This window comes from Passer montanus, unplaced genomic scaffold (assembly GCF_014805655.1).
Source record: "Passer montanus isolate IOZ18808 unplaced genomic scaffold, ASM1480565v1 scaffold69, whole genome shotgun sequence".
NCBI classification, from domain to species: domain Eukaryota; kingdom Metazoa; phylum Chordata; class Aves; order Passeriformes; family Passeridae; genus Passer; species Passer montanus.
The window spans coordinates 1,689,555-1,714,424 of NW_024372036.1; the positions used below are offsets into that span (position 1 = coordinate 1,689,555).

At 46.1% G+C, this 24,870-nt stretch overlaps 1 protein-coding gene and 2 long non-coding RNA genes across 7 annotated transcripts in view; 2 read left to right on the top strand and 1 right to left on the bottom strand.

Moving 5' to 3' along the window:
* Positions 1 to 6,927: 6,927 nt before the first annotated feature.
* On the bottom strand, positions 6,928 to 24,503 carry LOC120511823. 2 transcript variants are annotated; one of them, XR_005629843.1, is made up of 3 exons: positions 24,424 to 24,503; positions 9,115 to 9,319; positions 6,928 to 7,203 (listed from the first exon to the last, which is right to left on the bottom strand). It is a non-coding gene; the product is annotated as an uncharacterized LOC120511823 (long non-coding RNA). The 2 variants fall into 2 exon arrangements; XR_005629844.1 differs by having other exon boundaries at positions 9,212 to 9,319; positions 24,424 to 24,497.
* Positions 17,550 to 20,815, top strand: LOC120511822. Its single transcript, XR_005629842.1, has 3 exons — positions 17,550 to 17,678; positions 18,588 to 18,643; positions 20,546 to 20,815. It is a non-coding gene; the product is annotated as an uncharacterized LOC120511822 (long non-coding RNA).
* ERG (ETS transcription factor ERG) overlaps positions 24,443 to 24,870 on the top strand; it is a 141,039-nt gene continuing 140,611 nt past the window's right edge. For all 4 annotated transcript variants that reach the window (XM_039729378.1, XM_039729381.1, XM_039729382.1 and 1 more), the window contains exon 1: positions 24,443 to 24,563. The gene's annotated coding sequence lies outside the window, so the exon portion shown is untranslated. The remainder of the gene's footprint in view (positions 24,564 to 24,870) is intronic.

The following is a 24,870-nucleotide window of genomic DNA, read 5'->3' on the forward strand; positions in this document are numbered from 1 at the left end:
CTGGAGGAGGGAAAGCCCAGGGGGATCTTATCCATGTGTATAAATTCCTGGTGGAGGATGACCCCAAAAGATGGAGTTCAATATTCCTCAGTGGTGCCCAGTGAAAGGGCAAGAGGCAAAGGACGCGATCTGAAATAAAGGGAATTCAACTTGAACATAAAAAACCAAATTACTGTAGTGGGGAAGAACTCTGGGAACACGTTGCCCTGGGAGATTTTGGACTTTCCCTTCTTGGAGATGCTCAAAATCAAACTGGCTGACCAGGAACTCCCTTTCCTCCAACAGCTCCACTTGGGGAGGGGAGGAGCTTTTGGGTTTTGAGTTGTGTTTTCCATATTCTGTCCCTGCAAGCAGATTCCTGGCATACACCTGGGAACACTGCACTGGGGCACACTCTGCGCTTTGTGTGCTTTGCTCAGACACTAGGCAGCCTTTGCTTGCATTCTAGATGACATTCCTGTGTGCTTGATATTTTCTGGTCCAGAATTTCCAGTCTCAGAGCAGCTGCATTAAGCAGTTAATTCCCTTTCCCTTGTTACCTCCATCTATGAATAATCTCAGCCTCAAGAATGGGAACATTCAGTATTTTCCCTAATGCAACCCTCTCATTCAATCCAGATTAGAGTCTATTCCTCCACTGCTTATTTTAAGGTGTAGCAGAGGGGAAAAAAAAAAAAAAAAGAAAATAAAGAGAGTGTTTGTTTAAGCATGTGGCATATTTTATGCAGAGATTTTAATTCATGCAGAAGAATTCTTAAAGACTTCTTTGTTATTAAGGTAGAGCCTGAACAGTTTCCATGTCCTCAGTCTTGTTCCCTGAGCCTCTCTCCTCTCCTCAGTTACTTACTGGGAGTACAAGATCTTTTCACTGACAGAACTGGAATTTTTTTTCTTCCCACCCCACCTGCCAGGAGCAGCCTTAGCCCACACCAGAGGGTCTTGCTTTTTTCGATGCCATGCTTTGACTTCAGCAAAATATCTGTTAAAAATGTTTGGGGCTCTCCAGTCTGCCTTTCAGCTTTTTTTTTGATGCCATGCTTTGACTTCAGCTTAAATATCTGTTGACTTCACTTTAAATATCTGTTAAAAATGTTTGGGGCTCTCCAGTCTGCCTTTCAGCTTTTTTTTTCTCTTTCTATTTGCCTGATTGTGTGAAAGAGAGCCCAAAGAGACTGTTTGAGTCACCAGGTTTTGCCTGATGTTGCAGAAAGATTGAGAGCCACCTAAAAACTCCATTTCCAGCTCAGCTTCCATCCCAGAGCTGAATAAGAACTTCACTCTGATGGTTGGCAATCTCATTCCCTGGTGAAATTTACTTGTGGCCAGTTTGTGCTTGTTTTTTCTTTTGACAACTCCATTCTTTGCTTCAGGAGCTCAAATACCTCCCTAATTTACTTGTACAAGGCATTTTACTCCCTAGATCTAATTTTGTTGGAGTAAACAAACCAAACTCTTCCATTTTCTTGGGTGAAAATCCTTTTTTTTTGCCATCTTAGTGGCCATTCTCCACATCTGCTCATGTCTGGATGTTTTACAGCAACACTTGCAATATCAAGATTTCAATACCAACATGGGGCATTAATATTCATTCTATACTGGCAGGACCTTCTGTTTGGATTTGTCTGTTTCTGAGCTGTATCACAATGCTGGGTTTGGGGAATTAAATTTTCTTTCTTCCCTCTCATTTTCAGCTGGGAGCTGCTCCACATTCGTGCCAGTTCGGTGATATTTCTTGGATATTTGAGATTACTGGGAAAATATGTGACTTCTGGTTCCCTATATTGAGATCTTTTTTGGTGCCAAGCTGAGTTTGGAGAGACCTTATATTTAACATAAGAAAAGCCGAATAGGATCAAGTTTGAAGCCAATTTGTGAATCCTTAGCTCTTCATAATCCTCTGCAGACATGGATTCAGTTGGATATTTCAAAATAGCTCAGCAACTATGGGCATAATTTTTATGAACTATCTTAGCTTTTAAGCACAGCCATCCAAGTGACAGAACTCAGAACTGTTATTTTAAAAGGCCTTTTAGACATTCTTGGCCACTTTATTTGTCATGACTGTTGTTGAAATGCTTATCCTTAGCAGTCCAGAGCTTTGGCCTTTAACTAATGCTGAAATAGTCATGGTTCTTCCCCAAAAGATCTGCTCTGAGCTCAGCTCCTGTTGCTGCTGAAGGCTGAAATAAATCAGGTGGAGCCTAGATTGGGTGTGACACAGGAGTGGAGAGTGCAGGAGCAATGGCGGCTAAAGAAAATCTTACCTATCCCCACTGGAAACTGAGAGGAAAATTTATCAGGGAGAAATGTAAGCAAAATAAATCAGCTTCAGCACAGAAAAAAAAAAAAAAAAAAGAAGAAAAAAAAAGAGGCAGAAATAAAATGCTTATAATCTCCTTGTAAATGTGAGAGAGGAGAACTTCAGACATGGAGTCACTGCTGATGTCCTGCACCCCTGACGGGGGAATAATCCCGCGATAAGGGACTCCTCAGCAGTTTAATGGTGCAAGTACAGCAAAGAAAAAAAATGAACTGAAACAAGAAACAGCATGGCATAGATGTTTAATCTTGGGAAGGCTGGAAGTCTCCAAGCACTGCCAAGATTCCTGGTTAGCCAGGCTGAGATGTAAACTCAGTGTCACACGAGTGACCGCGCGGTGACCGCGGGACGGAGCACACGGGGCGGGGGGGCAGATGCTGCACAGCAGCACAGCCAGTTTCCATGGATTTCTCCTCAATCCATGGCTGTGTCTTGCCTGTAGCAGCTCTGCAAGAATCATTCAGGGATCCCCCAGGAGTCTGGAATGGCAGTTCTGGGAAGTGGGGCAGTGATGAGTTACACAGTGTTTCTGTGACAACAACAGGCTAAAAAAATCCTTCCTGGCAGGGCACGGAGGGGAAGGAGGTGCTTTCTGCAGTTTGGTTCTAGGTTTCATTCTCTCTCTGCCCTGGAAACTTGTGATCTGATCAATCTGCAGAACAGGAGCTGGAGGTTTGCCCTCCTTGGATTCTTCAGTGTGCTGGACATTTTGGGTAACAGAATACTCCCCCAGCAGCTGGGCTAAGGATGTGGCATCATTCCTCAGGGCTAGAACTGAAGAACAAATACTGATCTCTTCAATTTGTCTCTATGTTTTTATAGAAGAGGTTGTAACAGACTGAATTTCATTTTTATGTTACTATCTATCAAATGATTTTATGGGAATACTCTGCAGTGGGATAGTGTTTTGCCATTTAACATTCAGGAATACAGTAAAGGCCCCATACAACTTCCCAGTGGAGTCATCAGCACCAGCAAGAGAAGATAATCCAGTATATGCTGTCTATGTAGGATTCATTTTCACTTTTGGACACATTAAAATATTTATTCACAGCACAGCCTCATGAATTTGAACAATATAACTTAAAGAAATCAGAAAACATCCTCTGTTTATTCAAATTGTGATACGTTGGCTTTTAGTTTCTATTTTTTTAAAGTATCATTCTAGCAGTATGTGTAAAATACTGAAAATGGAATTAGGAAATTAGAAATGAAAAGGAAAGTTTCGGGTTTTGGCAGGTACATTTCATCTGAAGAGATGTCAATTGGATAAATGTGTTCTGTGTATCATGAAACTGAAGCACAGTGGAGTAAATGATACTCAGATGTGATAAATGATATTCTGAACATCTTTGTAAAATGTGTTGAAGACTCAGTTAGTTAAAAGAAAGAAGAGAAATTAGCAGTTAACAAAAGACTGTAAAGAACAAGGAAGGAAAATACTTAATCCCAAAGAATACTTGTCTGAGGAGGAGAAATATAAATTAAGTGATAATCATGGAAACATAGAATGGCTTGGGTTGGGAAGGACCTAAAGATCATCTCATTTCACCCTCTGCCATGGGCAGGGAACCTTCCTCTAGACCAGGTTTCTCAAAGCCCTATCCAGTCCGACCTTGAACATTTCCAGGGATGGGGAGTTTCCCAATTTGGTGGGAAATTTTCACTATTTTAAAATATTACCCATTTTCAAAATATTACCCAATTTTAGAAACGAGTTTCTGGCTCCTGGTCTATCTCACATTTTGTGGACATGCACCCAGATCAATCTGCATAACTTCTGATCAATAAAGAGAAACCGGACATGTCTGATAGGACAAGGTGGAAGTTTCAGCAGTTCTCACCATCACTGAGCCCATGAACATTTCTGTAAGATTCCTGAATTTGGTCACGACATGATGAAAACTTCTCCCACCATCCTGTTGCAAGTCCATGGGTTGTCCTTGTGTGGGGGACACAGCAGATGTGTGGTGTTTGGTGTGTGAGACAGGCCAGTGCCCCACCAGGGACTCAGCAAAGCCTCTGGAATGGTGCTAAAGCTGCATCTGGCCCTTTACTAGCCCAGGGAACTGAAAAAAAAATGGCAAGAATTCTTCAAGGAATTACAACTTTTAAAGGCTGAGTTCCACTTGGTTTGCCTTTAAAACTCCTACTGCAACTCTTCCCTGTCTTGAGGATGTGTGGGAAGGATTTTTCCAAGCCAACATTGCCCCTGATAAAAACAGCCAACAAAACCCAAGCAGCTTTGCTGTGGATGACTTCCCATCCTGTTCTGTGAGCCTCTCACTCAGCAGTGCCCTCTGGTACCTGCTGAAATCCATCCCTGGTGACTCCAAAATGTGCTTTAAGGAGCAAGGGACCAGCTCTGCCTGCACTTTTGGGATGCTCAGGCTCCCCATCCACAAGGCCAGGGAGAGAGGACAGTGGGAGGGACAGGTTCCCTGCTGGAGGACTAACCCCAGCAGCCACCCTTGGTTTTGTTCCAAAACCCCACCAACAGTCAGAGCAAAAGGAGGAGGTGGAGGTTGCCCTGGCAGGTTCTGGTTCACAGAATTCACAGAATAACCAGTTTGGAAGAGACCTTCAACATCATGAGTCCAACCCAGCCCCAACACCTCAACTAAACCCTGGCAACCAGTGCCATATCCAGGCTTTTTAAAATTCAGTCTTTTTTCCTCATGGATGGAGGGGCAGCCTCCAACCCTGAAGTCACTGCAGATCCAAGCTGGGAGATGTGTCACACTCCAATCTGTGCAACTTGGCTCCACATGAGCTGTGGCACCCATCAGCTTTTCCACCACCCCTCAGATCCCTGGCTGTCACACGAATCCCCTTTTAAATCCAACCTATGATTGACTCCTACATGTTTTTCCCCTCTCTTGGAGCAGCCAAGCAGCATCCTGCTCAGCTGAAAGCTATTCAGCTCCCTCCTCAGTGTGAGGGAAGCTCGTGGCCTTTCTTGCTGGTGGTGGCCAAATATGTGTGTAATGTGCTCAGTTTTCTGCAGCCCACACAGAGAGAGACCCTGCTCCTCTCCTGAACTTGGGTGTAACACGTTCCCTCCACCATCAGCCGGGCCAGCTCCAGACTAATATTTTCTGTTCACTTAATTACCACAGGACAAGTGCTGTACCCCTGTGGAAATCTGCCACTTGAAAAACTGCCTAAAAATATATCCTGCAGTAAATGTTTCTCTGTGTGATTGAATGTGCGCGCGGCCTGTGCTGCGCAGAGGCCTTCCCAAAAACAAATGTCTCGCCGAAGCCTCTTGGCAAGGCCTCGCTGCTTTTTTCACAGTTTATCAGCTTGTGTGTTATTTACTAAGGGCAGGAGCTACTCCAGAGGTCCCATTTAAGCTGGAAGTTCCAAAAGCCTGCAAGGATGAGGTGCAAAGAGGAGATGAGGTGAGGCAAAGAGTTTTGTTCTTAAGGGAAATGTTGCTTGGACTATGAAAATTGGGGTCAGCTCCTCCTTTTCCCTCAGCCTTCATGAACTCTGTGGGTTTCTCATTGCTGCAGAATGACCACCTCTGTGCCAGGGGACCACAAGGACTGTGCACTGACCACAAGGAATGAGAGAATTTTGGAGCAAAGGCAATGTGAGACCATCCCAGGCTGTCACTGCTGAGTAGAAGGTCATACTACTGCCATGAATCACAGAATTATAGAATCATAGAATGGCCTCAGTTGAAAGGGACATTAAAGATCAGCTGGTTTCACCCCCCTGCCCTGGGCAGGGACACCTTCCACTGTGCCAGGCTGCTCCAGCCCCAGTGTCCAGCCTGGCCTTGGGCACTGCCAGGGATCCAGGGGCAGCCCCAGCTGCTCTGGGCACCCTGTGCCACGGCCTGCACACCCTCATAGTAAATAATTTCTTCCTAATACTTCATCTAATCCTACTCTCTTTCCCTTTCTTTCATCCCCTTTGTCCTGTTGCACTGTGCCCTTGTGAATATTCTCTTTCCATCTTTCTTGTCAGCGCCTTCAGGCCTTGCAAGGCCACCCTGAGCTCAGCCAAAGCTTCTCCTGTGCAGGTGAACAATGCCAGCTGTGCCAGCCTTTCCTGCCAGCAGAGCTGCTCCATCCCTCTGCTCATCCTGGAGCCTCCTCTGGGCTCTCTGCAGCAGCTCCAGCTCCTCCTGTGCTGGGGCAGGGCTGGGGCAGCTCTCAGGTGGGCTCTCACCTGAGCAGGGCACAAGGACACAATCCCAATCCCTCTCCTGCTGCCCAGGCTGTGGGACCAGCCCAGGGCAGGGTTGGTTTCTGGGCTCCAGCACACTCCAGTCCTGCTATAAAGACAAAAATAATCTCACTCTCCAAAACAGCGCTGAGGCCCCATTCCAGAGCAGGTCTGGGAGTGGGATCACACCTTTTGACAACCTCAAGCTGCTGGATTAGTCTGAGCCTTGTGTTAACCTGCCCTGCAGGAACTTTGTGTGTGTGCAGCACTGGAGAGGGGTCCCAGCCCTGCTGGGGAGGGGGGGTCCCACCGAACTCACGGCTCAGCTCCCAGCAAACACTGCCTGCTGCACTTGATGGCTTGCAGATTTCTCTGAGAGAATATTGTGTAGCTGGCAAAAGAAAACACAAGAAAGGAAGGAAGCAGCATGGATTTCAGCCCGTTTACTGTTTGCCTTGTCTTTTCCCAAATAGGCAAAGACATCTCGCCGTGCCAAAGACCCGACGCGGCGTAAGGACAAAACACCACTTGGATCACTCGATCACAGAGCAAATTTCAGTGTAGACCTTTGTATTTCCTCTTCAGACAGTCTTGTGCAGATTGAAGGGCACAAGAGCAGCTGTGTGAAAGCACGAGCACCCCCCTGCAGAAGCAGGTTCCCATAAAAACCCTCCAGGCGTGCATCGTCTCCGAGCTGGATTCCTCTGAAGACAAGAAAGGACCATTGCAATTGCACCCTCTGAGACAAATTAACACAATTCCACCCTGTGCTCGTACAAGACTCTGAGTTCTGTGATCTGCCAGGGCTGCAGTGCAGTTAACCTCGGGAGCAGGGTTTTATAAAGGTGCTAACTGGTGTTTCACAGTGCCCCTGCGGTGTTTCGTTTTCATACCAGGCCCTGTTTGCAGAAATGCTGTGTGAGCATTTACTGCAGTTCCAGGGGCTGTTTGATCAGCCAGAATGGCTCCTCTGGGCAGCATTTTGGAAAAATAATATTTAAGAATTGCACTTTATAAAAATTCCGAGGATGTATATCCTGAATTGTCGAATGTCAGCACAATGCTTGTTTGAGAAACATTCTTGTCCTTGCTTTAAATTGTGACAAAAGAACACAGAAATTAGAAGGAAACCCAACTGCACAACTTAATACAGTGACACTTTTTAACAGGGTTCCCACAGTTTTCTATATACCGTGGAATTAGGATTTTGAGGTGGGCTGTTTTTATTTTATTTAACCCAAAGACACCTTCCTGCCAGAATTAAATGTATCAGGCTTTTATAAGTAGCCACTGCTAGGGAGAAATTGTGTGTTCTTGCAGGGTTTATCCATGTGGAGAATTTGGAAAGGATTAATGAAAAAGGCCCTGTTTGTGTTGAACCCCCAGCCTGCCTCACAGCTCAGTGCTGTCACCTGTCATGGGGGATGCACAAATGGAACCCTGCAGGAGTCTGGGCAGTTTGGATCATGTTCCCCAGAAATTCAGAACTCCCCACTTTCTTTTCTTTGGCTGTGGAGTTGCCACAGGGCAGGAGAAACTGAGTATGTCCATGACTCCCAACTGCATTCATTGAAGATCTTAAAGGTTTGGGGTTTTCCCCCTCAGGTTTTAAAGGTCTGCCTTTGGTGTCCTGGCTGTATTCCAGCTTGTGTGATCTTTCCTCCTGACCTAGAGCCCTTCTTCAGTTTCAGCTAAATAAGCTATTCCTCATTTTCTGTCTGTTTACCTTTGCTGCATCCTGTTAGGGACTCCATCTGTGAGGTGTGGAGCCCTCCTGGGATATCCCAAATGCAAAAAAGGCAGCAAAAGCCTTTGGTTCCGGTAAACATTACCAAAAAATTTTTCCTTGTTTTGGGACTGGAAGAAGAGTGGGACAAGAATTTGAGTAGGGGTGTCCTCTGCTCACTGTTAAACCTCTGCTCCTCTGGGCTGATGGGAAATTTTATCCCAAATTGCAGAGGTGGCATTAGCAAAAAGAGGATTTTCATAGAAGAAATTCTGGTGGCAACAGCCTGCAAAGAGTTAAGTGGGGCTTTCTGTCATTCCAAAATTGCCAGTGACCTCAGACACTGACCTTTCCTTGGACTTTGCTGGTAGCAGGCAGCTTTCCCAGCCAAGGGGATTTAGGTCCTGAGCCTGCTGCTGCTCTCCCCTTGGCTGATGATCTGCTCCCTCACTCTGGTGGGCTTTGTGCCACGAGCAGTGTGGATCCCTCTGCTCTGGGCTGTCACTCTTTGGCCTTTACAAAGGCCACTGTTCCTTCCTAACCCCCAGGTCTCATGAACTAGCCTTTAGGTGGAGAATAAACAGGTTTTCCTGCTGAAATGCTCACCACTTTTCTCTTCTGCCTCATGTTTGAAGCCCTGTATGGTGCTATTTCTTCTGCAGGTTTTTTTTTTTGTTGTTGTTGTTTAATTGTTTTTTTATAATATTTTGTCCTCTAGCCTGCAGTTAGATCAGTGTCAGGACCTTGTGAGCAGAGAGGCCTCAGTTACCCAAAACATCCTCACTGGTCAGGAGCTCCATTTAGGCTCAGCCCAGGCTTGAGATCATCTGGATTCAAGAATTTCCTTGTTCTTTGGATAGGTCTCTCCCAGCAGATGTGGGCCTCTTACCATTAAATGCATCTCAGATTTTGGGAAAGTCTTCATAGAGGAGCTATTTATTTTAAGACCTCCAGGATTTCCTTCAGGATTAATCCATGGTGCTAACCTCAGTTGCAGGGTCTTGCAGTCTGTAGGCACAATTCCAAGGAATCACTGATCCCTGTTTGCTGCTGTTGGAGCAACCTCCTGGAAGAGGTCACCCTGAGGATGTGACCTGAAAGCAACAAGGATGATAATTAATCTTAATATCCTAAAAAAACCACCAAACCCCAGCTTTGTTATCTCTTGAAGTCACTGTAAATTGCAAACATCTCTGAGAGAGGAATAACTTGTTTCACATTGAGGTACAAATCTCCTGGAATGACCTGTAGGAAAGGAAACCAATGGAAAAAACATTCTGGATAAAATACATGGTTGAATATCTAAGGTGACTTCATCCTCTGATCACTAAAATAAAAATAAATGAGCCCTAACCAGTAAAAGCCACACAACCTGTGAGTCCCACAGGGAGAGAAATATGGGACAACTTCTACTTTAAATTTGTTACCTAGGGCTGAAAATGTTCAGGTATCTTGGTGAGATTTCTGGGGTACTTCTTCAGAGATATGAGAGCAAGGTGTTCTAAATGTTTTCATCATCAAGAGATTGAAGCTATTCTATTATCTAAAAAGATATTTATAAATAAATACATTTATTATAACAGTGATATTTGTCTAAAATGTCACAAAACATCTGGTTTAAGACGTTCATTTTAGGGTTAACAGCAGGAACACATCAAGACACATGCTGGTGGATCTCAAAGAATACAGAACATTTTGGTTTTGAATATATTGTATAATAATTGTATCTGATCCAGATCAGTAATCAACATGCTTGTTAACAATTTTTTTTGAAGCCTAAACAAAATCAGTAGGGCAAGTGCTTCACCCACCATCCTAATGGAACATCACTGCTCTTATTGGTAGTGACAAGACATAATAGATGAAACAGAAAATTTCCTGCCCCTTCTCCCAAACCTTTAATGAGATTTCTGCAAGCCCAACTCACTAAAGTGACTTTAACAAATGGAGACAAAAATTTCATGGATGGGGACACCAAATTCAAAAGAAGATCCCCTTTCTTGTGTCGAGGATGTCATGGTAAAGAGCAATACAAGTGATAATGTGACCTTGAAGTTTCATTTCTGATCCAGAAAAGCTTCATCAAGGTCTTCTGGCACCTAAACCCTGTTGAAATAAGTTCGAGTTAGGCATGTAAATATTTGGAATAGTCAGGGTCCAAATTTACGTTTGTTTGCAACTTTGATGTCTTCTGCATTTATACAAAATCTCTGAGTACAAAATTCAGTCTTTGAAAGTGAGGAGTGGCTGGTAAGGAATGGTCCAATGCAGTGAAGGTGACACCTGAGTGAACAGAAAGCTGACACTGGTATTATCTAATCATCTATTAGATGATTATCTAATCATCAGCCTCACCTCTTGCCACCAGACAGAGATGCAAACAAAGCAATTTTTCACATTTGCTCCTAAGAATTCCAAATTTATTAATAATTTCTAGATTGTAACGCACTAGAGACCAGGGATCTTGAAAGTAATTTGCAAGAAGAATTTCCCTCCATCAAAATCTTGTCCCAGCTGACCCTGACCTAGGAAATGCCCAAATCTGGAGGGTCTGTTTGCAGTTTTAGCCCCTTCTGCTAAGCAGACACCCGTGGGTTGGACGATATTTTTGGAAAAGATGCTGTTTAAAGCTGGCTGCAGCAAGAAATTAAACAAATAACTCTGATAATGGGAATAACCTCCCAAGACAGTGTATTTTGTGGTGACCAGAACACTTAGAATAATTTACTATTGCATGAAGTGATGCAGCTGGTAAAATATTCCTCTCTTCCACATGGAGAGAGAGGGATGGCCTCAGGAAACAGCTCTAGAAAGCCGTTTGCGTTCCCCTGTGGCTTGTTTTGCTAAATCAGTTGCAGCAAAAGGAGCCACTCCAAATGGTGCGTTTTTCCTGTCTTGGTTTGTTTTGTGCTCGTTCAATAAAGAAGATTCCAGAAAACACAGGGTTGTATAATTTTTAATAAGATTTGTTAAAAATAGCGTGGCTGTGGCGAGAGGAATGACCAGAGGAAGCGATTTGTTTCCTGCCATCATTCCTCCCCCTTTCACCAGCGAGCACAAAATATTCACTTGATTTAAAATTCATCACAAGCAGCCAGAGGGTAGCAGGGCTACCACAACCCTCATAAATTACACCCAAGGCTGACCCTTCTGGAAGAGGAGGCCTTGCTGTGCTGAAGGACTCTCAGAGTTTGGTGCTGCTGCCTCCGACCGCAGCGGGACACAAAATACACGGCGGGGAAATACCCAGAGGAGCAGAGGCCAGGCTGGGTCTGTCCATCCATCCACTCCAAACCTCTACAGAGGCTTAACCTGGGAAGGAAGCCCTTGCCCACAATGGTTCCTGCCTGTCCTAAAGGGAAACAGCCTTTATGTGGTCGTGGCTCCCACTTGTACCCACATCCCAGCTCCTCCACGGCAAACCTGGCTCCCTGGAGGGTCTGGCAGAGCCCCCATCCTTCCCTCCTGCAGGAGAGCTGCCCTGGCCAGAGCAGAGCGATTTCCAACCCAAATTCTGCCCCATCTACTTCTCGTGTGACTGGTATTTCTCACGCAGGACTCCAGCAGGCTCAGGCTGTGCAAATAGCAAAGCACCTTTTTTATTTTTTTTCCCCAGCCGTAAAAGGGAGACTCTGAGGAAGGCCCTGCAGAGCATGGTGATGAAATAATTAGCTCAACAACCCATATTGCAACTGGGAGTAGCTGGATTAGTGCAGTTCTTCCCCCTGACCTGGGGAAGCTTAGTCTCATATCCAGAATTATAATTTTTTTCTTCTGAAAGACTTTTCTGCGGGTCACTTTTGCCAGATAGCTTGGCCAGTTGCTCTGCGCTTAGTCCGTTTTAACAATAACAACAGCAACAAAACTTTACAAGATGTTCTTTCCTCTTTGTCTGGAAGGATTAACAGTTCAGCCAAGGTCTGACTGGCCGCTGGCTCCAGGAGGGAAGGACTCAAAGGCACTCCGAGGGAGTAGTCACATGGAGAGCCTGGCTACCAGAGAGGGCTTTGGGGATTGTTTTTTATTCTGTGCTCACCCAGAGCAGCACTGAGGGCAGGGTTGGGCATTTCTGCTCTTGGAGGAGCTTGCTCTGATCAGTCTTCTAGGAAAAGTAAAGTCTGGGAGGCAGATGGACATACGGACGTTTCCCCCTGGAAAATCCACCTCCATGGGTCTCATTAGCTGGATTGAAATGGCAAATCTTTGGAAATAGCCTGGAAAACTGTCTTCTCCCTTGGAGCAGTCACAGGATCACAAAATCAGAGAACCACAGAGTCACAGAGTATTTAGAGCTGAAGGGACCTCTGGAGATGATCTAGTCCAAGCCCTATTTGTATCCCGTCTTTGAGCATTTGTGTTTAAGCTAAAAAGAAGAGCACATGCCATCCAAAGAGACGGAAACAAAACTCCATCAAACTTATCTCTGGATTCTTTTAACCCATCACTGGCAGGAGCATGGCAGGAGTGGGGCAGAACAGGAGCCGTCAGCCCTGAGCCACGAGGTCAGGAGGAGACGATGACAATAAATGAGATTATTTTTCCCCCTCTCCTTTCTCCATGAGAAAGGAGAAACTTCTCTTTTAAACATTTCCTAGGCAGGGTATAAACACAAAACCTCAGGGCCGTAGGTGCTGCAAATACCCAGGCATCTGCTTGTCTTTGCTGCCATGAGATGCTCCCCTTGGAGGTCTAAACCCCACAGCATTTGCTCCCAGCAGATGAGCCTGTGGATCATCCCAAACTCACAAGGAAACCTGGCTGAACTGGTTCATGAGGAGTCAGGATTAGGCCCCCATTCCTCCTGCTTACATGCTGGATTTTCACCTTTCACGCTCCTGCAGCACAACCGCCTGCTAAATTTAGAAAGCCTTTTTTAGAAGTTGTTTTATGAACACACACACACACACACACACACACACACACACACACACACACACACAATAATTACATTACAGAAAAAACACACACACACACAAAAAAAAAAACCCTGCAGGCTTTAAAAATGCCTTACATTGTAGAAAAAACACACACACACACACACAAAAATTACATTACAGAAAAAACACACACACACACAAAAAAAAACCTGCAGGCTTTAGAAATGCCATTTGTGAGGCGTTCCAAGTATGTACGACTGGCTCAGTTACTGGCTCGCAGTTGCCATCTGAACATCTATTTTTCCAAGCATTTGAGAAAAGTGATGTGTACATTTTTCATGTGTAATTAGGCAGCGTAATGTGATCTCTTTCTGCAGTCAAGCTGCCATGTGCCGTAGCCTCACTGAATAGCTTCCAGATTTCAACCCAATCTCTTCTGTCTAGACTCTACGTTGCTATTTTTTTTCCTTCCTTCTTTCTTTTTTTTTTTCCCCTCTTGCCTAGCTTAGAGCAGACTCCAATATAAAATGCCAAAACCAGAAGGTTTTGTCCCTCTTTCTCATAAAGACGTGGGACAGATCTGGGAGGCCCCGCTGAGAGCTGAGTCCCAGACTTTTTCATAAGACATGTGTCGTCTGAATCTGACATTAAAGATTGTGCAGGCATTTCAACAGGTCATGCACACGCGGGGGGAAAAAAAATGCCCAAAAATATGGTTTTCATTAAGAAAGTGAGTATTTTTAGAGAGGTGTGGTTCAGTTCAGATGAAAAGGGAAGAAAGAAAAATGAAAGCGGCGCAAGAGATCCCCAACTGCAACATTATTTATATTGCTGTTGAAATGCAGTGTGTTCTCTTTATAAAGCTGCTTTTGGGAGCGAAATAATAGAGATCCTGCCAGAACCAGGTGCATATCATACAGTTTGTTTATAATCCAAGTTAAAGGAGTGCAGATTTATACCAGAAAGAACTCTCCGAGGGGACTTTGGAGTTTAAGTGTCCTGTCTTAATCTATACATTACCTCCTCAACAAAGCAGTTGTCTTGAAGCAAAACATAAAATACAGTTTCAATGAATTCACAGATAATTCCAGGGAATTTTATCTGGTGTGATATAGTTTCAGACTGCTTATTCTGTTCCCAGCTTTTTATTTGACTCTTAAGTTGTTTTATTTCTGCGTCAAGAGAATGAAAAAGATCAGAGAGGGCTCGTTTCCACAGAAAGATGCTTTTTGTGCAATATAAGCAAAAAAAAAAAAAAAAAAAAAAAAAAAGCAAGGCTTTCCCAGGCTTGCAATTCCACCACCTTGTCCTGGGATTTGCTGCAGTTTGCACACACTTTTTCTACAGAAAAAGCTCTTGTTTTAGTCCAGAAACAGCTGTGCGAATTTCCCTCCACTTTTCTTTTTTAGTTTTTTTCTAAATCTTATCTTTTCATCTCTCCTGTTCTAACACCACACTTTATGTTTTCCTTTTGCTCTCCAGAAAATGGCTATTGTCCCATTGAGAACATGCCCTTCTGCCTGCTTTTGTGTGAATGGCAGATTGGTTGGAAAAACAGGAACACTTTCACTCCTTTCTGAAGGGAAGCATGCAGTGCTTGCTAAAAATTCCCATGCTTCTGCAGAACCAACTGTTCTTTCCATTAAAAAAATCCACCTACTTGAGCAAACTTTTCAATACATTAGCCCAATTTTTCATGATGGTAAACTTTGAAATGGTTGAAATGTTTGAAATAACAGTGCAAATATTTTCTCAAATTTAAAAAAGGGAAACTAAACAAAAAAACTGCCTGATCAAAATGGGACTCTCATTGAAATTTGAAATGATGACAGCAGGCAGTGCAATAATTTGATCACAGAATCACAGAATGGTTTGGGTTGTAAGGCATCTCAAAGATCATCTGGTTCCAACTCCCCTGCCATGGGCAGGGACACCTTCCACTATCCCACGTTGCTCAGAGCCCCATTCAGCCTTCTCTTGGTGATTGTGAAATGCTTGTAATTGAATTTTAAATCAAATTAAAATAAAAGTATTTTTTTTTACATTTAAGTAAAATAAATAAAAAATTTTCTCTTGTCCCGATATCTAAACTGATCACTGGAAGTGGTTTTCCTCCTTCTGCTTCACAGAATCACACAACCAGTTAGATTTGTAAAGACCTCTGAAATCATTGAGTCTATCTAATGGCAAGGACTCATTTCACTAAAACAGGGATTTTCTGAGCTGTAAATCAGGTCAGAATTTTGACATGGCAGCTGAGGTGAGCGTTTGCAAGCTTCACATCACCACTAACAGCTATTTCACAGAGTGCCTATCCAAGAATGTATTGATCTCCTAAATCTTTAAGCCAGATGGGACCAATTACCATAATCTGTTCTGCTGAATGGTAGCAAAGACTTCTTACAGTTGTTTTGTGTCACTGTCTTAGCATCATCTGCTGCCCTTTGCTTGACATTCCTCTTGGTATTTTCCAGAATGTGGAAGGCCTTGCCTTGATCTTGATCCCACTCGTGAGTGTCACCAAAAATGTATGATCAAGATCATCTCAAAGTCTTTCTTCAGCCTTCCTGGAAAACCATCATGGCCTTGGGAATCCATCATCCTTCAGGAGCCCCATTCCAGCAGATCCCCATGTCCAGCCCTGCTATGTCTGTAGTTTGACAAAATAAATCAGATCTTGGTTTGAATGACTTCTTATGTTTTGAAGGCCATGGAAATGTTGTTGCAAGTCCAGAGGAGGTCATGAGTTTGATAAGGGGTGGATAAGGAGCAGCTCCCCTGTGGAGACAGGATGGCAGAGTTGGGGCTGCTCAGCCTGGAGAAGAGAAGGTTTTGTGGAGACCTCAGAGCAACTTCCAGGGTCTGAAGGGGCTACAGGGAATCCAGAGAGGGAGAATTCATCAGGAACTGGAGTGACAGGACAAGGGGAAATGGCTTCAAACTGAAAGAGGGGAAATTTTGGTCAGATATTGGAAGAAATTCCACCTTGTGAGGGTGGGCAGGCCCTGGCACAGGGTGCCCAGAGCAGCTGTGGCTGCCCCTGGATCCCTGGCAGTGCCCAAGGCCAGGCTGGACACTGGGGCTTGGAGCACCCCTTGTCCGTGGCAGGGGGTGACACTGGATGATCTTCAATGTCCCTTCCAATAAAAACCTTTCTGTGATTTTATGATTTTATTTTTGCTCTAAACCACGGTGTCAGAAGCAGATTTCAGTGAGATATGTTTTGAATACTTTGCTTTTTTGCAATAAATGGTGCATGTGAGGCTGGTCCTGTCTTGACCTACAAACATCTTTCAGTGTTCTCCAGTTAATTCAAGGGCTCAGATATAAAATCAAGAAAACCACTTTTATTTGTGGGATAATCCAAAATTTTCTGGGGCTTTGAGTCAAAAACCAGTGGGGTTCATCATGTAATCTTTTTAATCTGTGACAGAACAGACTTCACTTAATCCAGTCCAAAGTGCTGTCCTGAATGAAACATCACCATTTTTCATCGTCTCTGTAAGAAACCTGAATCAGAGAATGATTAAGGCTGCAAAAGCCCTCCAAGATCTTGAGTCCCAGCTGTGCCCAGTGCCCACCTTGTCACCCAGCCCAGAGCACTGGGTGTCACCTCCAGCTTTTAAAACTGAGCATGGCTGAGCCTGGGGACATGCAGGACATGTGCCACCAGCCAGGCAGCCATGGGGACATCCCAGTGAAGGTGGGGACATCCCAGTGAAGGTGGGGACATCCCTGTGAAGATCAACCTGTGTCCCCTCACCCCTACACCTGCTGCCACTCCAGAGCTGCCACCCTCAGCTCCGGGGCGTGGATTGAGCAGCTGGAAGCAGGGGTGGCTCATCCAGAGGGTGACTCAGTGTCACATCTCCAGCTGAGTCACCTTCTGCAGCCGCCTCTCCCTTCCTGCCGGGGCTGCACAGAGCTCTCTGTGCTCAGGCACCTGCACAGCCCAGCTCAGCCAGCTCTGCCCTGCCTGCAGACACACAAATGGCATTTTTGGGGCATCCCTGGGAAGTGCTGTCCTGAATGAAACATCTTCATTTTACATCGTCTCTGTAAGAAACCTGAATCAGAGAATGATTAAGGCTGCAAAAGCCCTCCAAGATCTTGAGTCCCAGCTGTGCCCAGTGCCCACCTTGTCACCCAGCCCAGAGCACGGAGTGTCACCTCCAGCTGTTAAAACTGAGCGTGGCTGGGCCTGGGGACATGCAGGACATGTGCCACCAGCCAGGCAGCCATGGGGACATCCCAGTGAAGGTGGGGACATCCCTGTGAAGATCAACCTGTGTCTCCTCACCCCTACACCTGCTGCCACTCCAGAGCTGCCACCCTCAGCTCCGGGGCGTGGATTGAGCAGCTGGAAGCAGGGGTGGCTCATCCAGAGGGTGACTCAGTGTCACATCTCCAGCTGAGTCACCTTCTGCAGCCGCCTCTCCCTTCCTGCCGGGGCTGCACAGAGCTCTCTGTGCTCAGGCACCTGCACAGCCCAGCTCAGCCAGCTCTGCCCTGCCTGCAGACACACAAATGGCATTTTTGGGGCATCCCTGGGACTCGTTTGCACGGCTGCCACGAGGTAGGTGTGGAAGCAAACGTGTGCTTGTGTGTCTGTGACTGCGTTGGTGCGTGCAGAGTTGCAGCTGTGGAAAATCGAGTTTTTCCCATTTGTGTGTCACGGAGTTTTTTGGAGCTTCAGGTCCTGGGGGAGGCTGTTTTTCTGCCTCTGACTATAATTTCAGGCATTTCTCTGGTGCATGACACAGGCAACAAAGAAATGCTGCGGAAAACTTGTGAGAATTAGCGAAATAAAAGATAAAATGGTGTGATTATATATGGGAATAGCTGAAAAATGATTAATATAGAGAAATATCACCTTTCTTACAGCTGTGTGTTCACGAAGATCTGTTAACAAAGCTGGATTTTACAGCACTACAGGCACTTGTGTGTGAACAACACCAATTTCGTAAACATAAAGGGAAAACTGAAGTCTTTTTCCAGGTACCATGATGGATAGAGAAAGCAGAGAAGCAGATTAATGTAAAGAAGAGAGAGATGATAATTCACAAGTTTAAATACCATAAAAATGATGCTTATCTGGATAATTAATAATCCATTGGATTACATTTGCATTGAGCTATGGCCTCCTCAGGGATCACCATGCACCAAGGAATCCAAGGGAATGCAAAAATGGAAATATGTAAGAAAATAATGAGCAAGTAACTTTATGTATTTACACTTATTAGTTGCTTTCTATTGAAGTGTAAACATTTTATTTTTGGTCAGGCTTGTCTTCATCCATTATTCATCAGCTATTTTTTATTCTGACACCAGAATTTGATTTTTTATTCTGGTTAGATTATTCACCAGTAAATACTTTTTTTAATTATGACATTTTGCCATCTACCTTAACTTTGACTTCCTTTTTCTTTTGAAAATACTTCTACCTTTAGCTTTCTTATTTTTCATTTTCACCATGTGGCTGGAGAACTTTGCAGTTCTTACAAAGATGTTCCACTCAGCCTTTCTGCATTGATTTACTGGGTGAGTTATTCCTTGAATCTCAGCAGTGATGCCAAGAAATGCCCCTTTGGAGAGAGGAAGGGAAATGCTTTGGTTAAAATAGGAAAAAGCACAAATTCTGGCCCCCAAGCCCAAACTGAGAATGGGTGAGGAGTTCAGTTCTGGTCACAGACATTTGCACATAGAGTTTATTTCACCATTTTTCCTGCTTGCCTTTGGATAAATATTCAGATATTCAGCTTTGTCTCTTTTGGGAGTTATTTGCCAAAATACAGGGGGGAAAAAGCAAAGTGTTTCACCTTATTTTGGAGATTCAAGATATTTAGGAGGGATTCAGGCAAGCATCCTAGCTCTCCAATCACTCAGATCAGACCTTTGGCATTTTAAATTTTTTTCCACCATTTCTTGTAGCTTCATAAAACCCCTCCTGTATTCATGGGAGTGTCAAGTGTTCCCTGGACCTTTCCTGCCAAAATATTGTTTTTTGAACTCAGCTATCAGTGTAAGCAGAAAAAAAAAAAAAAAAAAAACAAAAAAAAAAAAAAAAAAAACCAAAAAATGAAAATAAACAAATTATCTCACTTTTAGCCCATTGCTTGGGAAAGAGTGTGAATTCTTTCAAATTGACACAGCAGTCCTGAATAGTCACTGATGCTGAATATCCTGGTGATCAATATCCCCTTCACCCAACCACATTATCTAACCAGATACTCACACAGCTAAGTTCCAAATTAAATCCTTTCTTTTGCCACTTCAGAGCTTTTAAATAGAAATTATCTTTCCTTCCCTAATTAAAAGTGTTTCTCTCATAGGAGGGGCACCAGAGTTTTTTCAGAGATTGCCAAAATGATATTGAAGTATCCAGTGTGGGACTAAAACAAATCCATGAGTGCTGTAAAAAGTCATAATTTCTGCTCCTTGAAAAAGAGTTTCCTGTTCATATCCAGGCAACAGGAGGTGTCTCTATAACTGCTTATCCTTCCTGAATTAAATGTCATTTTTACATAAGGGAACCTTCATTAGTGAATGTCACCCACACCTGTGAGAGGTAATATTTATAAAGGTGTCCCCTCTTTGTTGCCTGACTTGTTCATCCTAAATGGTATTTTCATAGGTAAAATGTTAATCCTTTCTGATTCTAATGAGAAAATCAGTTGCTGGAATTGCATTTCGCCAGTGGGCAAAAAAAATTAAAATAATCTGTGCTCTATTCCTGTTGTTTCATACCAAAAGAAATAAATATCATTCATATATCCCATTTCATTGATAATAACTACGATGATTAATGCTATGAAGTTGGCATTATTATCCTTCTTTTTGCATTTTTTTAAATGAATTGGTTGTTTAACCCGGGGAAAAGGAGGCTCAGGGAGGACCCTATTGCTCTCTAAAAGCACCTGAAAGGTTAAAGCCAGGTGGGGCTTGGTCTTTTCTCCCAGGTGACAAGTGACAGGACAAGAGGACACAGCCTCAGGCTGAACCTCGGGAGGCTTAGGGTGATGTGAGGGAAAAATTCTTCACTGAAAGAGTGAAGCAAGCACTGGAATGGGCTGTGCAGGCCAGTGGTGGAATTGCTGTCCATGGAAATCTGCAAAAAACACGTGGATGTGGCACTTGGGGACGTGGTTTTGTGGTGAACACAGCAGCAGCCTAAAACCATAGCAAGTGTTGCATCCTTTGGGTGCGTCAGTCCCCAGTCCTGCCATTAAAACTCAAAATTATCCGAGGCCGTGCCACTTCCTAAATGTGTTTCCACTGCTCTGGAAGAAATATGAGAAAAACGCCGGTTATGGGATTTTTTCTTGATCCAGATGTGACAATTTGTTTGATTTTTATCACTTGTTTCGAACTTGCATTTTGAAAACTGTTTTTAAGGAGACGGAAAATGACATGACCACTTTTTTTTTCCTTTCCCCACAACAGACCTGAGCAAGAGGCAATATTGAAGACCCACCTGCTCTGAAATTTCCTCCTTCCTCCTGAGAGAAAGCTCCAGGAACGAGCCTTTGGGGTGGACCTTGTCCCTGCACAGGACACCGGGGTCAGCTCTGGGGACAACTGAGCTGCAGGGCCATGGAGCTGGGGCTGGTGGCAGGAAGGTGGCACAGCAAGGGCTGCTCCAGCCTCACAGAATTCACAGAGTCACTGGGTTGGAAGAGACCTTCAAGATCATTGAGTCCAACCCAGCCCCAACAGCTCAACTAAACCCTGGCCCCCAGTGCCACATCCAGGCTTTGTTAAACACACCCAGGGATGGGGACTGCACCACCTCCCCGGGCAGCCATTCCAGAACTTTATCACCCTTCCTGGAATAAACTCTTTCCTGATATCCAGCTTGCATTCCCTTGTTGCAGCTGGAGCCTGTTTGCTATGTCTGTGTCAGTGCTGCTGCAGACAGAGCCCAGCCCCAGCTGAGCACAGGCACCTGGCTGGCCCTTCCTCCCTTTCCTGCCTCCTGCATTCTGCAGGAGCACTGGCTGAATTAGTCACACAGGTAGGGCTTGAAAGGTCAGAAGATTGGGGTTTTTGGGCACGGGGTGACAATGTGGAGCAGCTTTCCATGTGGGAGCATGGCTATCCTCTGTGCTGGTCACTGGTGGGGCTGCCAGCCTGTCCCCTGCCCCTGGGAGTGCCTGAACTCTGAAGGTGATGCAGGAGATGGAGCCATGGGGACTCACTGAGAGCTGGACATGACCCCACTGGCTGTGCTGCAAACACAGCATTTTGGGGACCCTGCCATGGGTACCGTTCCTGCAGCCACCTCTGGGTGCAGCACGAAGCTGTCAGCACACTCAGTGTCCCTCTCTCTGCTGTTTTATCTCATTTAACAGGAATGATGCATCACACTTCAGAGCATTTGTGGCCATTGTGTTACCCAGAGCTGCTGTGTGCAGTGTACAAAGATTTGGGGTGAAGGATTTTCCCCCCAGCCCTCCTGTTCCCATCCTGCATTTTCTGGCTCCAGGAACATCCTTGTTGGAGTCTGTAAGCACCACACTCCTGTGGACCAGGGGTTTCTAACCACAGCTCCACTGGGCAGACCTGGTGCCACCAGCACCTCGTAAGGATGAAACTGCTGCTGGCTGCAGTTTGTGTCGGGGATCAACTGGTTTGGGGCTGTCTCCTGCTGGATTTATGTTCTCTGAAGAGTTAAGTACATTAGTGTGGGTAATCTCACTCCATTACCTTCTATAAAACTGAATCTATGATTTCCTCCCTGGTGAGCATTTACCATAGCGAAATAGGCTACTATTTTCATATTTAACTCATTGGTAACTCATAAAACCAGCTCAAGTTGTCTGCCCCAAAGAGCAGAAGCTGTGGGACGGGCTGGAGGGTCAGAGCTCCTACAAGACCTGCAGTGTCAGGGCAGTGCTCTCAGCATCGCCCTCACATCCCATCCCATCCCTCCCCCTGCTCCTTTGAAATCCACAAAAATCAGAAATTTATAAGGCTTCTTAAAAATCCGAGATGAAGCAATTAAACCTCCAGACTGGAGGATGTGAACCTTTAAAGGCCCTTTGCAGAATATCAAAAGAATGAGAGGATTATATTTAGCAGGTGTGACAGCCCACGCAGGACATTTCATTGTGAAAGGGGCTGACATGAACCAGGAACCGATACTTAAATTAATATAAAACATCTTGGGGGAAAGGTGTTTTCTTTTCTTTTTTAAGCATTGGGAAATCATAATACTTTCTGGCTTCTTCAAAAGCAAGAGGTCCAAATATACAGGAGTCATCTGGCATGTAAAAATAAAAAAAGTCTGGGGAGGGGACACACACATAAAAATGCTTTGGATGAGGTTGGAAGGCAAATGTTGAGGGCCAGGGGGCCAAGAAACACTGTTGTGAATTCTCCTGCCCTGCCTCACCTGGTGCTTGCAGATGCAAGAATTTTCCCTCCCAGAGCAGAGGGGCAGGACTGGGACAGAGTGCCCTGTTTGGCTCCTGGCACTGCATCAGCATCCCCCGTCCTGCCACCTCTCCTCGTCCCTTCCCTGGGGACACAACCCTTCATTACAGGGCTGCTTTATTCCAAACACTCCTCTTTCTATTCCTATCACACCCTACCAAGCCTTGGAGTGGAAAACTTGACTCGGGAGTTTTTGTGGGGAGGCGTCCACGACTTTCGTGCTTCATTCACTACTGAGTGCTCCTAATTTTAGCCAAGCTGCTCCGTTTTGATTTTCCAAAGCTGCGGATTTAACGTCCAGAAGCTCGGGTTGTTTTCACGCCCACTCGCTGAGGGCCACACGAGTGATGCTGCCATCCACAGCAGGGGAGGCTGCAGGGAAGGTGGGGTGGGTGACAACACTGTCCCCATCTGTCCCCAACTCTGAGAAGTGACCCCACAGGCTCACCAGGAGATCTCCATAGGTGGGTGCTGCAGTAGCAGAGGGCACTCAGTGCCACTTTTGGGGTATTTTATCTCTTCGCTTTGCTCATTCAAGCACTAGGTGATAGCTTGGGATCTTTGGGCTCTTAGTCACTCAAAAAAACCCACACATTGGGGTGAAAAGCCCATCTTTCTGCTGGGGCTGTCCCAAGGGAGGGAGGTGTGTGGTTGCCTGGATGTGTGGTGTCAGGTACTCTTTGGCACCGAGAGAGTTAAAGGTCCTCGGCACCCACCAGCCCTGGTCTAGGCAGTGTCTAAAAATCAGTCCTAGACCCGCTTTATTTTTTCCTTAAAAACAGGAAATGGAGCCCTGAAGGCTTTTTAACTGGAGAGGGAGAGTGAGGAGGGGGTATACTCACTCTGCTCATACCCAGCCCTGAGCCTGACCCAGACTTGGGGGTCTGTGTGTGTTTTTTTTTTTATTCCTTCTCCCTTTTTTTTCTTCCCCCCCCCTATTATTTTGGCAGACTTTTTGGAATGTCTGGGAGCTAAGGGCTTTGCTTCATGGAGCAGAATTCTGAAGCAAGAAAAAGAGAAAGTTATAGACTAAACCACAGAAATGTAAACATGTCTGCAGCTAAAATAACTCCACTTTCATTGAAAACACTCCTCGCTTACAATCAGACTTCTGTGCGCTATGCTCAATAAAACTGCATGCTAATAGCAACCAATTAATACATTATGTAGTCCTGCTTTAAAAACTGAGACGCTTTTAATTATTATTTTTTTATAATTTTTTTTTCTTTAATTATTATTTTTAATTAAGGGACTACTGGGTTTTCTGCTGCGGACGGGCGCTGACCGCGGGCGGAGAGCGGCGGGCGATGCCCGGCGGTGCGGCGGGGCCCGAGGCGTGCCCGGGGAAGGTCGGGGCGAGGCGGCGGCGGGGACGAGCGGAGCCCCGGTAAGGAGCCCCGGGGCCACCAGCGGGAGGGACGGGACGGGGACAAGCCACAAGGGACGGCGAGAGGACGGGGCGCGCCGCCCCTGGGTTTCCTCCGTGCCAGGTGAGTGCGGATGGCACCGCCGGGATGGGTCCCCTCTCCATCACGCCTGGGAGATGGGGTTGCACTTTCTGCCGGACCAGCCTCCTCTGCTCTCCCCGCCGCGCCTCGCTCCCCTTTTATTCCCGAGCATCCCGTTATTCCTCCCGCTGCCCGCGCTGCCACCTGGTTTATTATCCAGGTTGGGATTCACGTCGGGTCCCCGCCACAACCGCGCGCTCCTTCTCGCCCCTTCGAACGCTCTGCTGTTCCCCGCGCCGGGGGGCGAAGCGGCCCCGCCGGGCCGGGCCGGGCCGGGCCGGGCGCCTCTTCCGCGCTCGGCGATTGGAGAGAGGAAGAGGCGCCCGGAGCCGGGGGCAAGCGCGATGGGCTGAGCCCGTCCCGACTGAAGTGACTCACCGCAGCCGGCAACGCCGCCGTCCCCTGCCCGCTCCCTCACTCCCTGCCGAGCTCCCGCCGCTGGCGGCCGCTGCCTTCCCCCGTCCCGTCCCGCCCCGTCCCCCCTCCCGGGAGCCCGGACTGAGCCCGGCCCCAGCCCGGTAAGTGCTTTCCCTTCGGGGCTGCGATGGCCGTCGGGGAGATGGGCGAGGGACCGGCCCGGGACAGGGACCGGCCCGGGACAGGGACCAGGCGGGGCTCGGTGACCCCGAGGGCGGCACAGGGAGCGGCCGGGTGTCCCCTGGCTGGAGCGGGGCAGCCCCGAGGGCTCGGCAGCCGCAGCCGCGCATCCTCCGCGCGGTCGAACCGTGCCCGAGCTCCCGTGAGTTTTGAAGGATTAATTTGGTGTTTGGCTTCGGGCAGAAGTGATATCGCCTTCCCCCTCGCCATCACTTTTCCCCCCTCTGA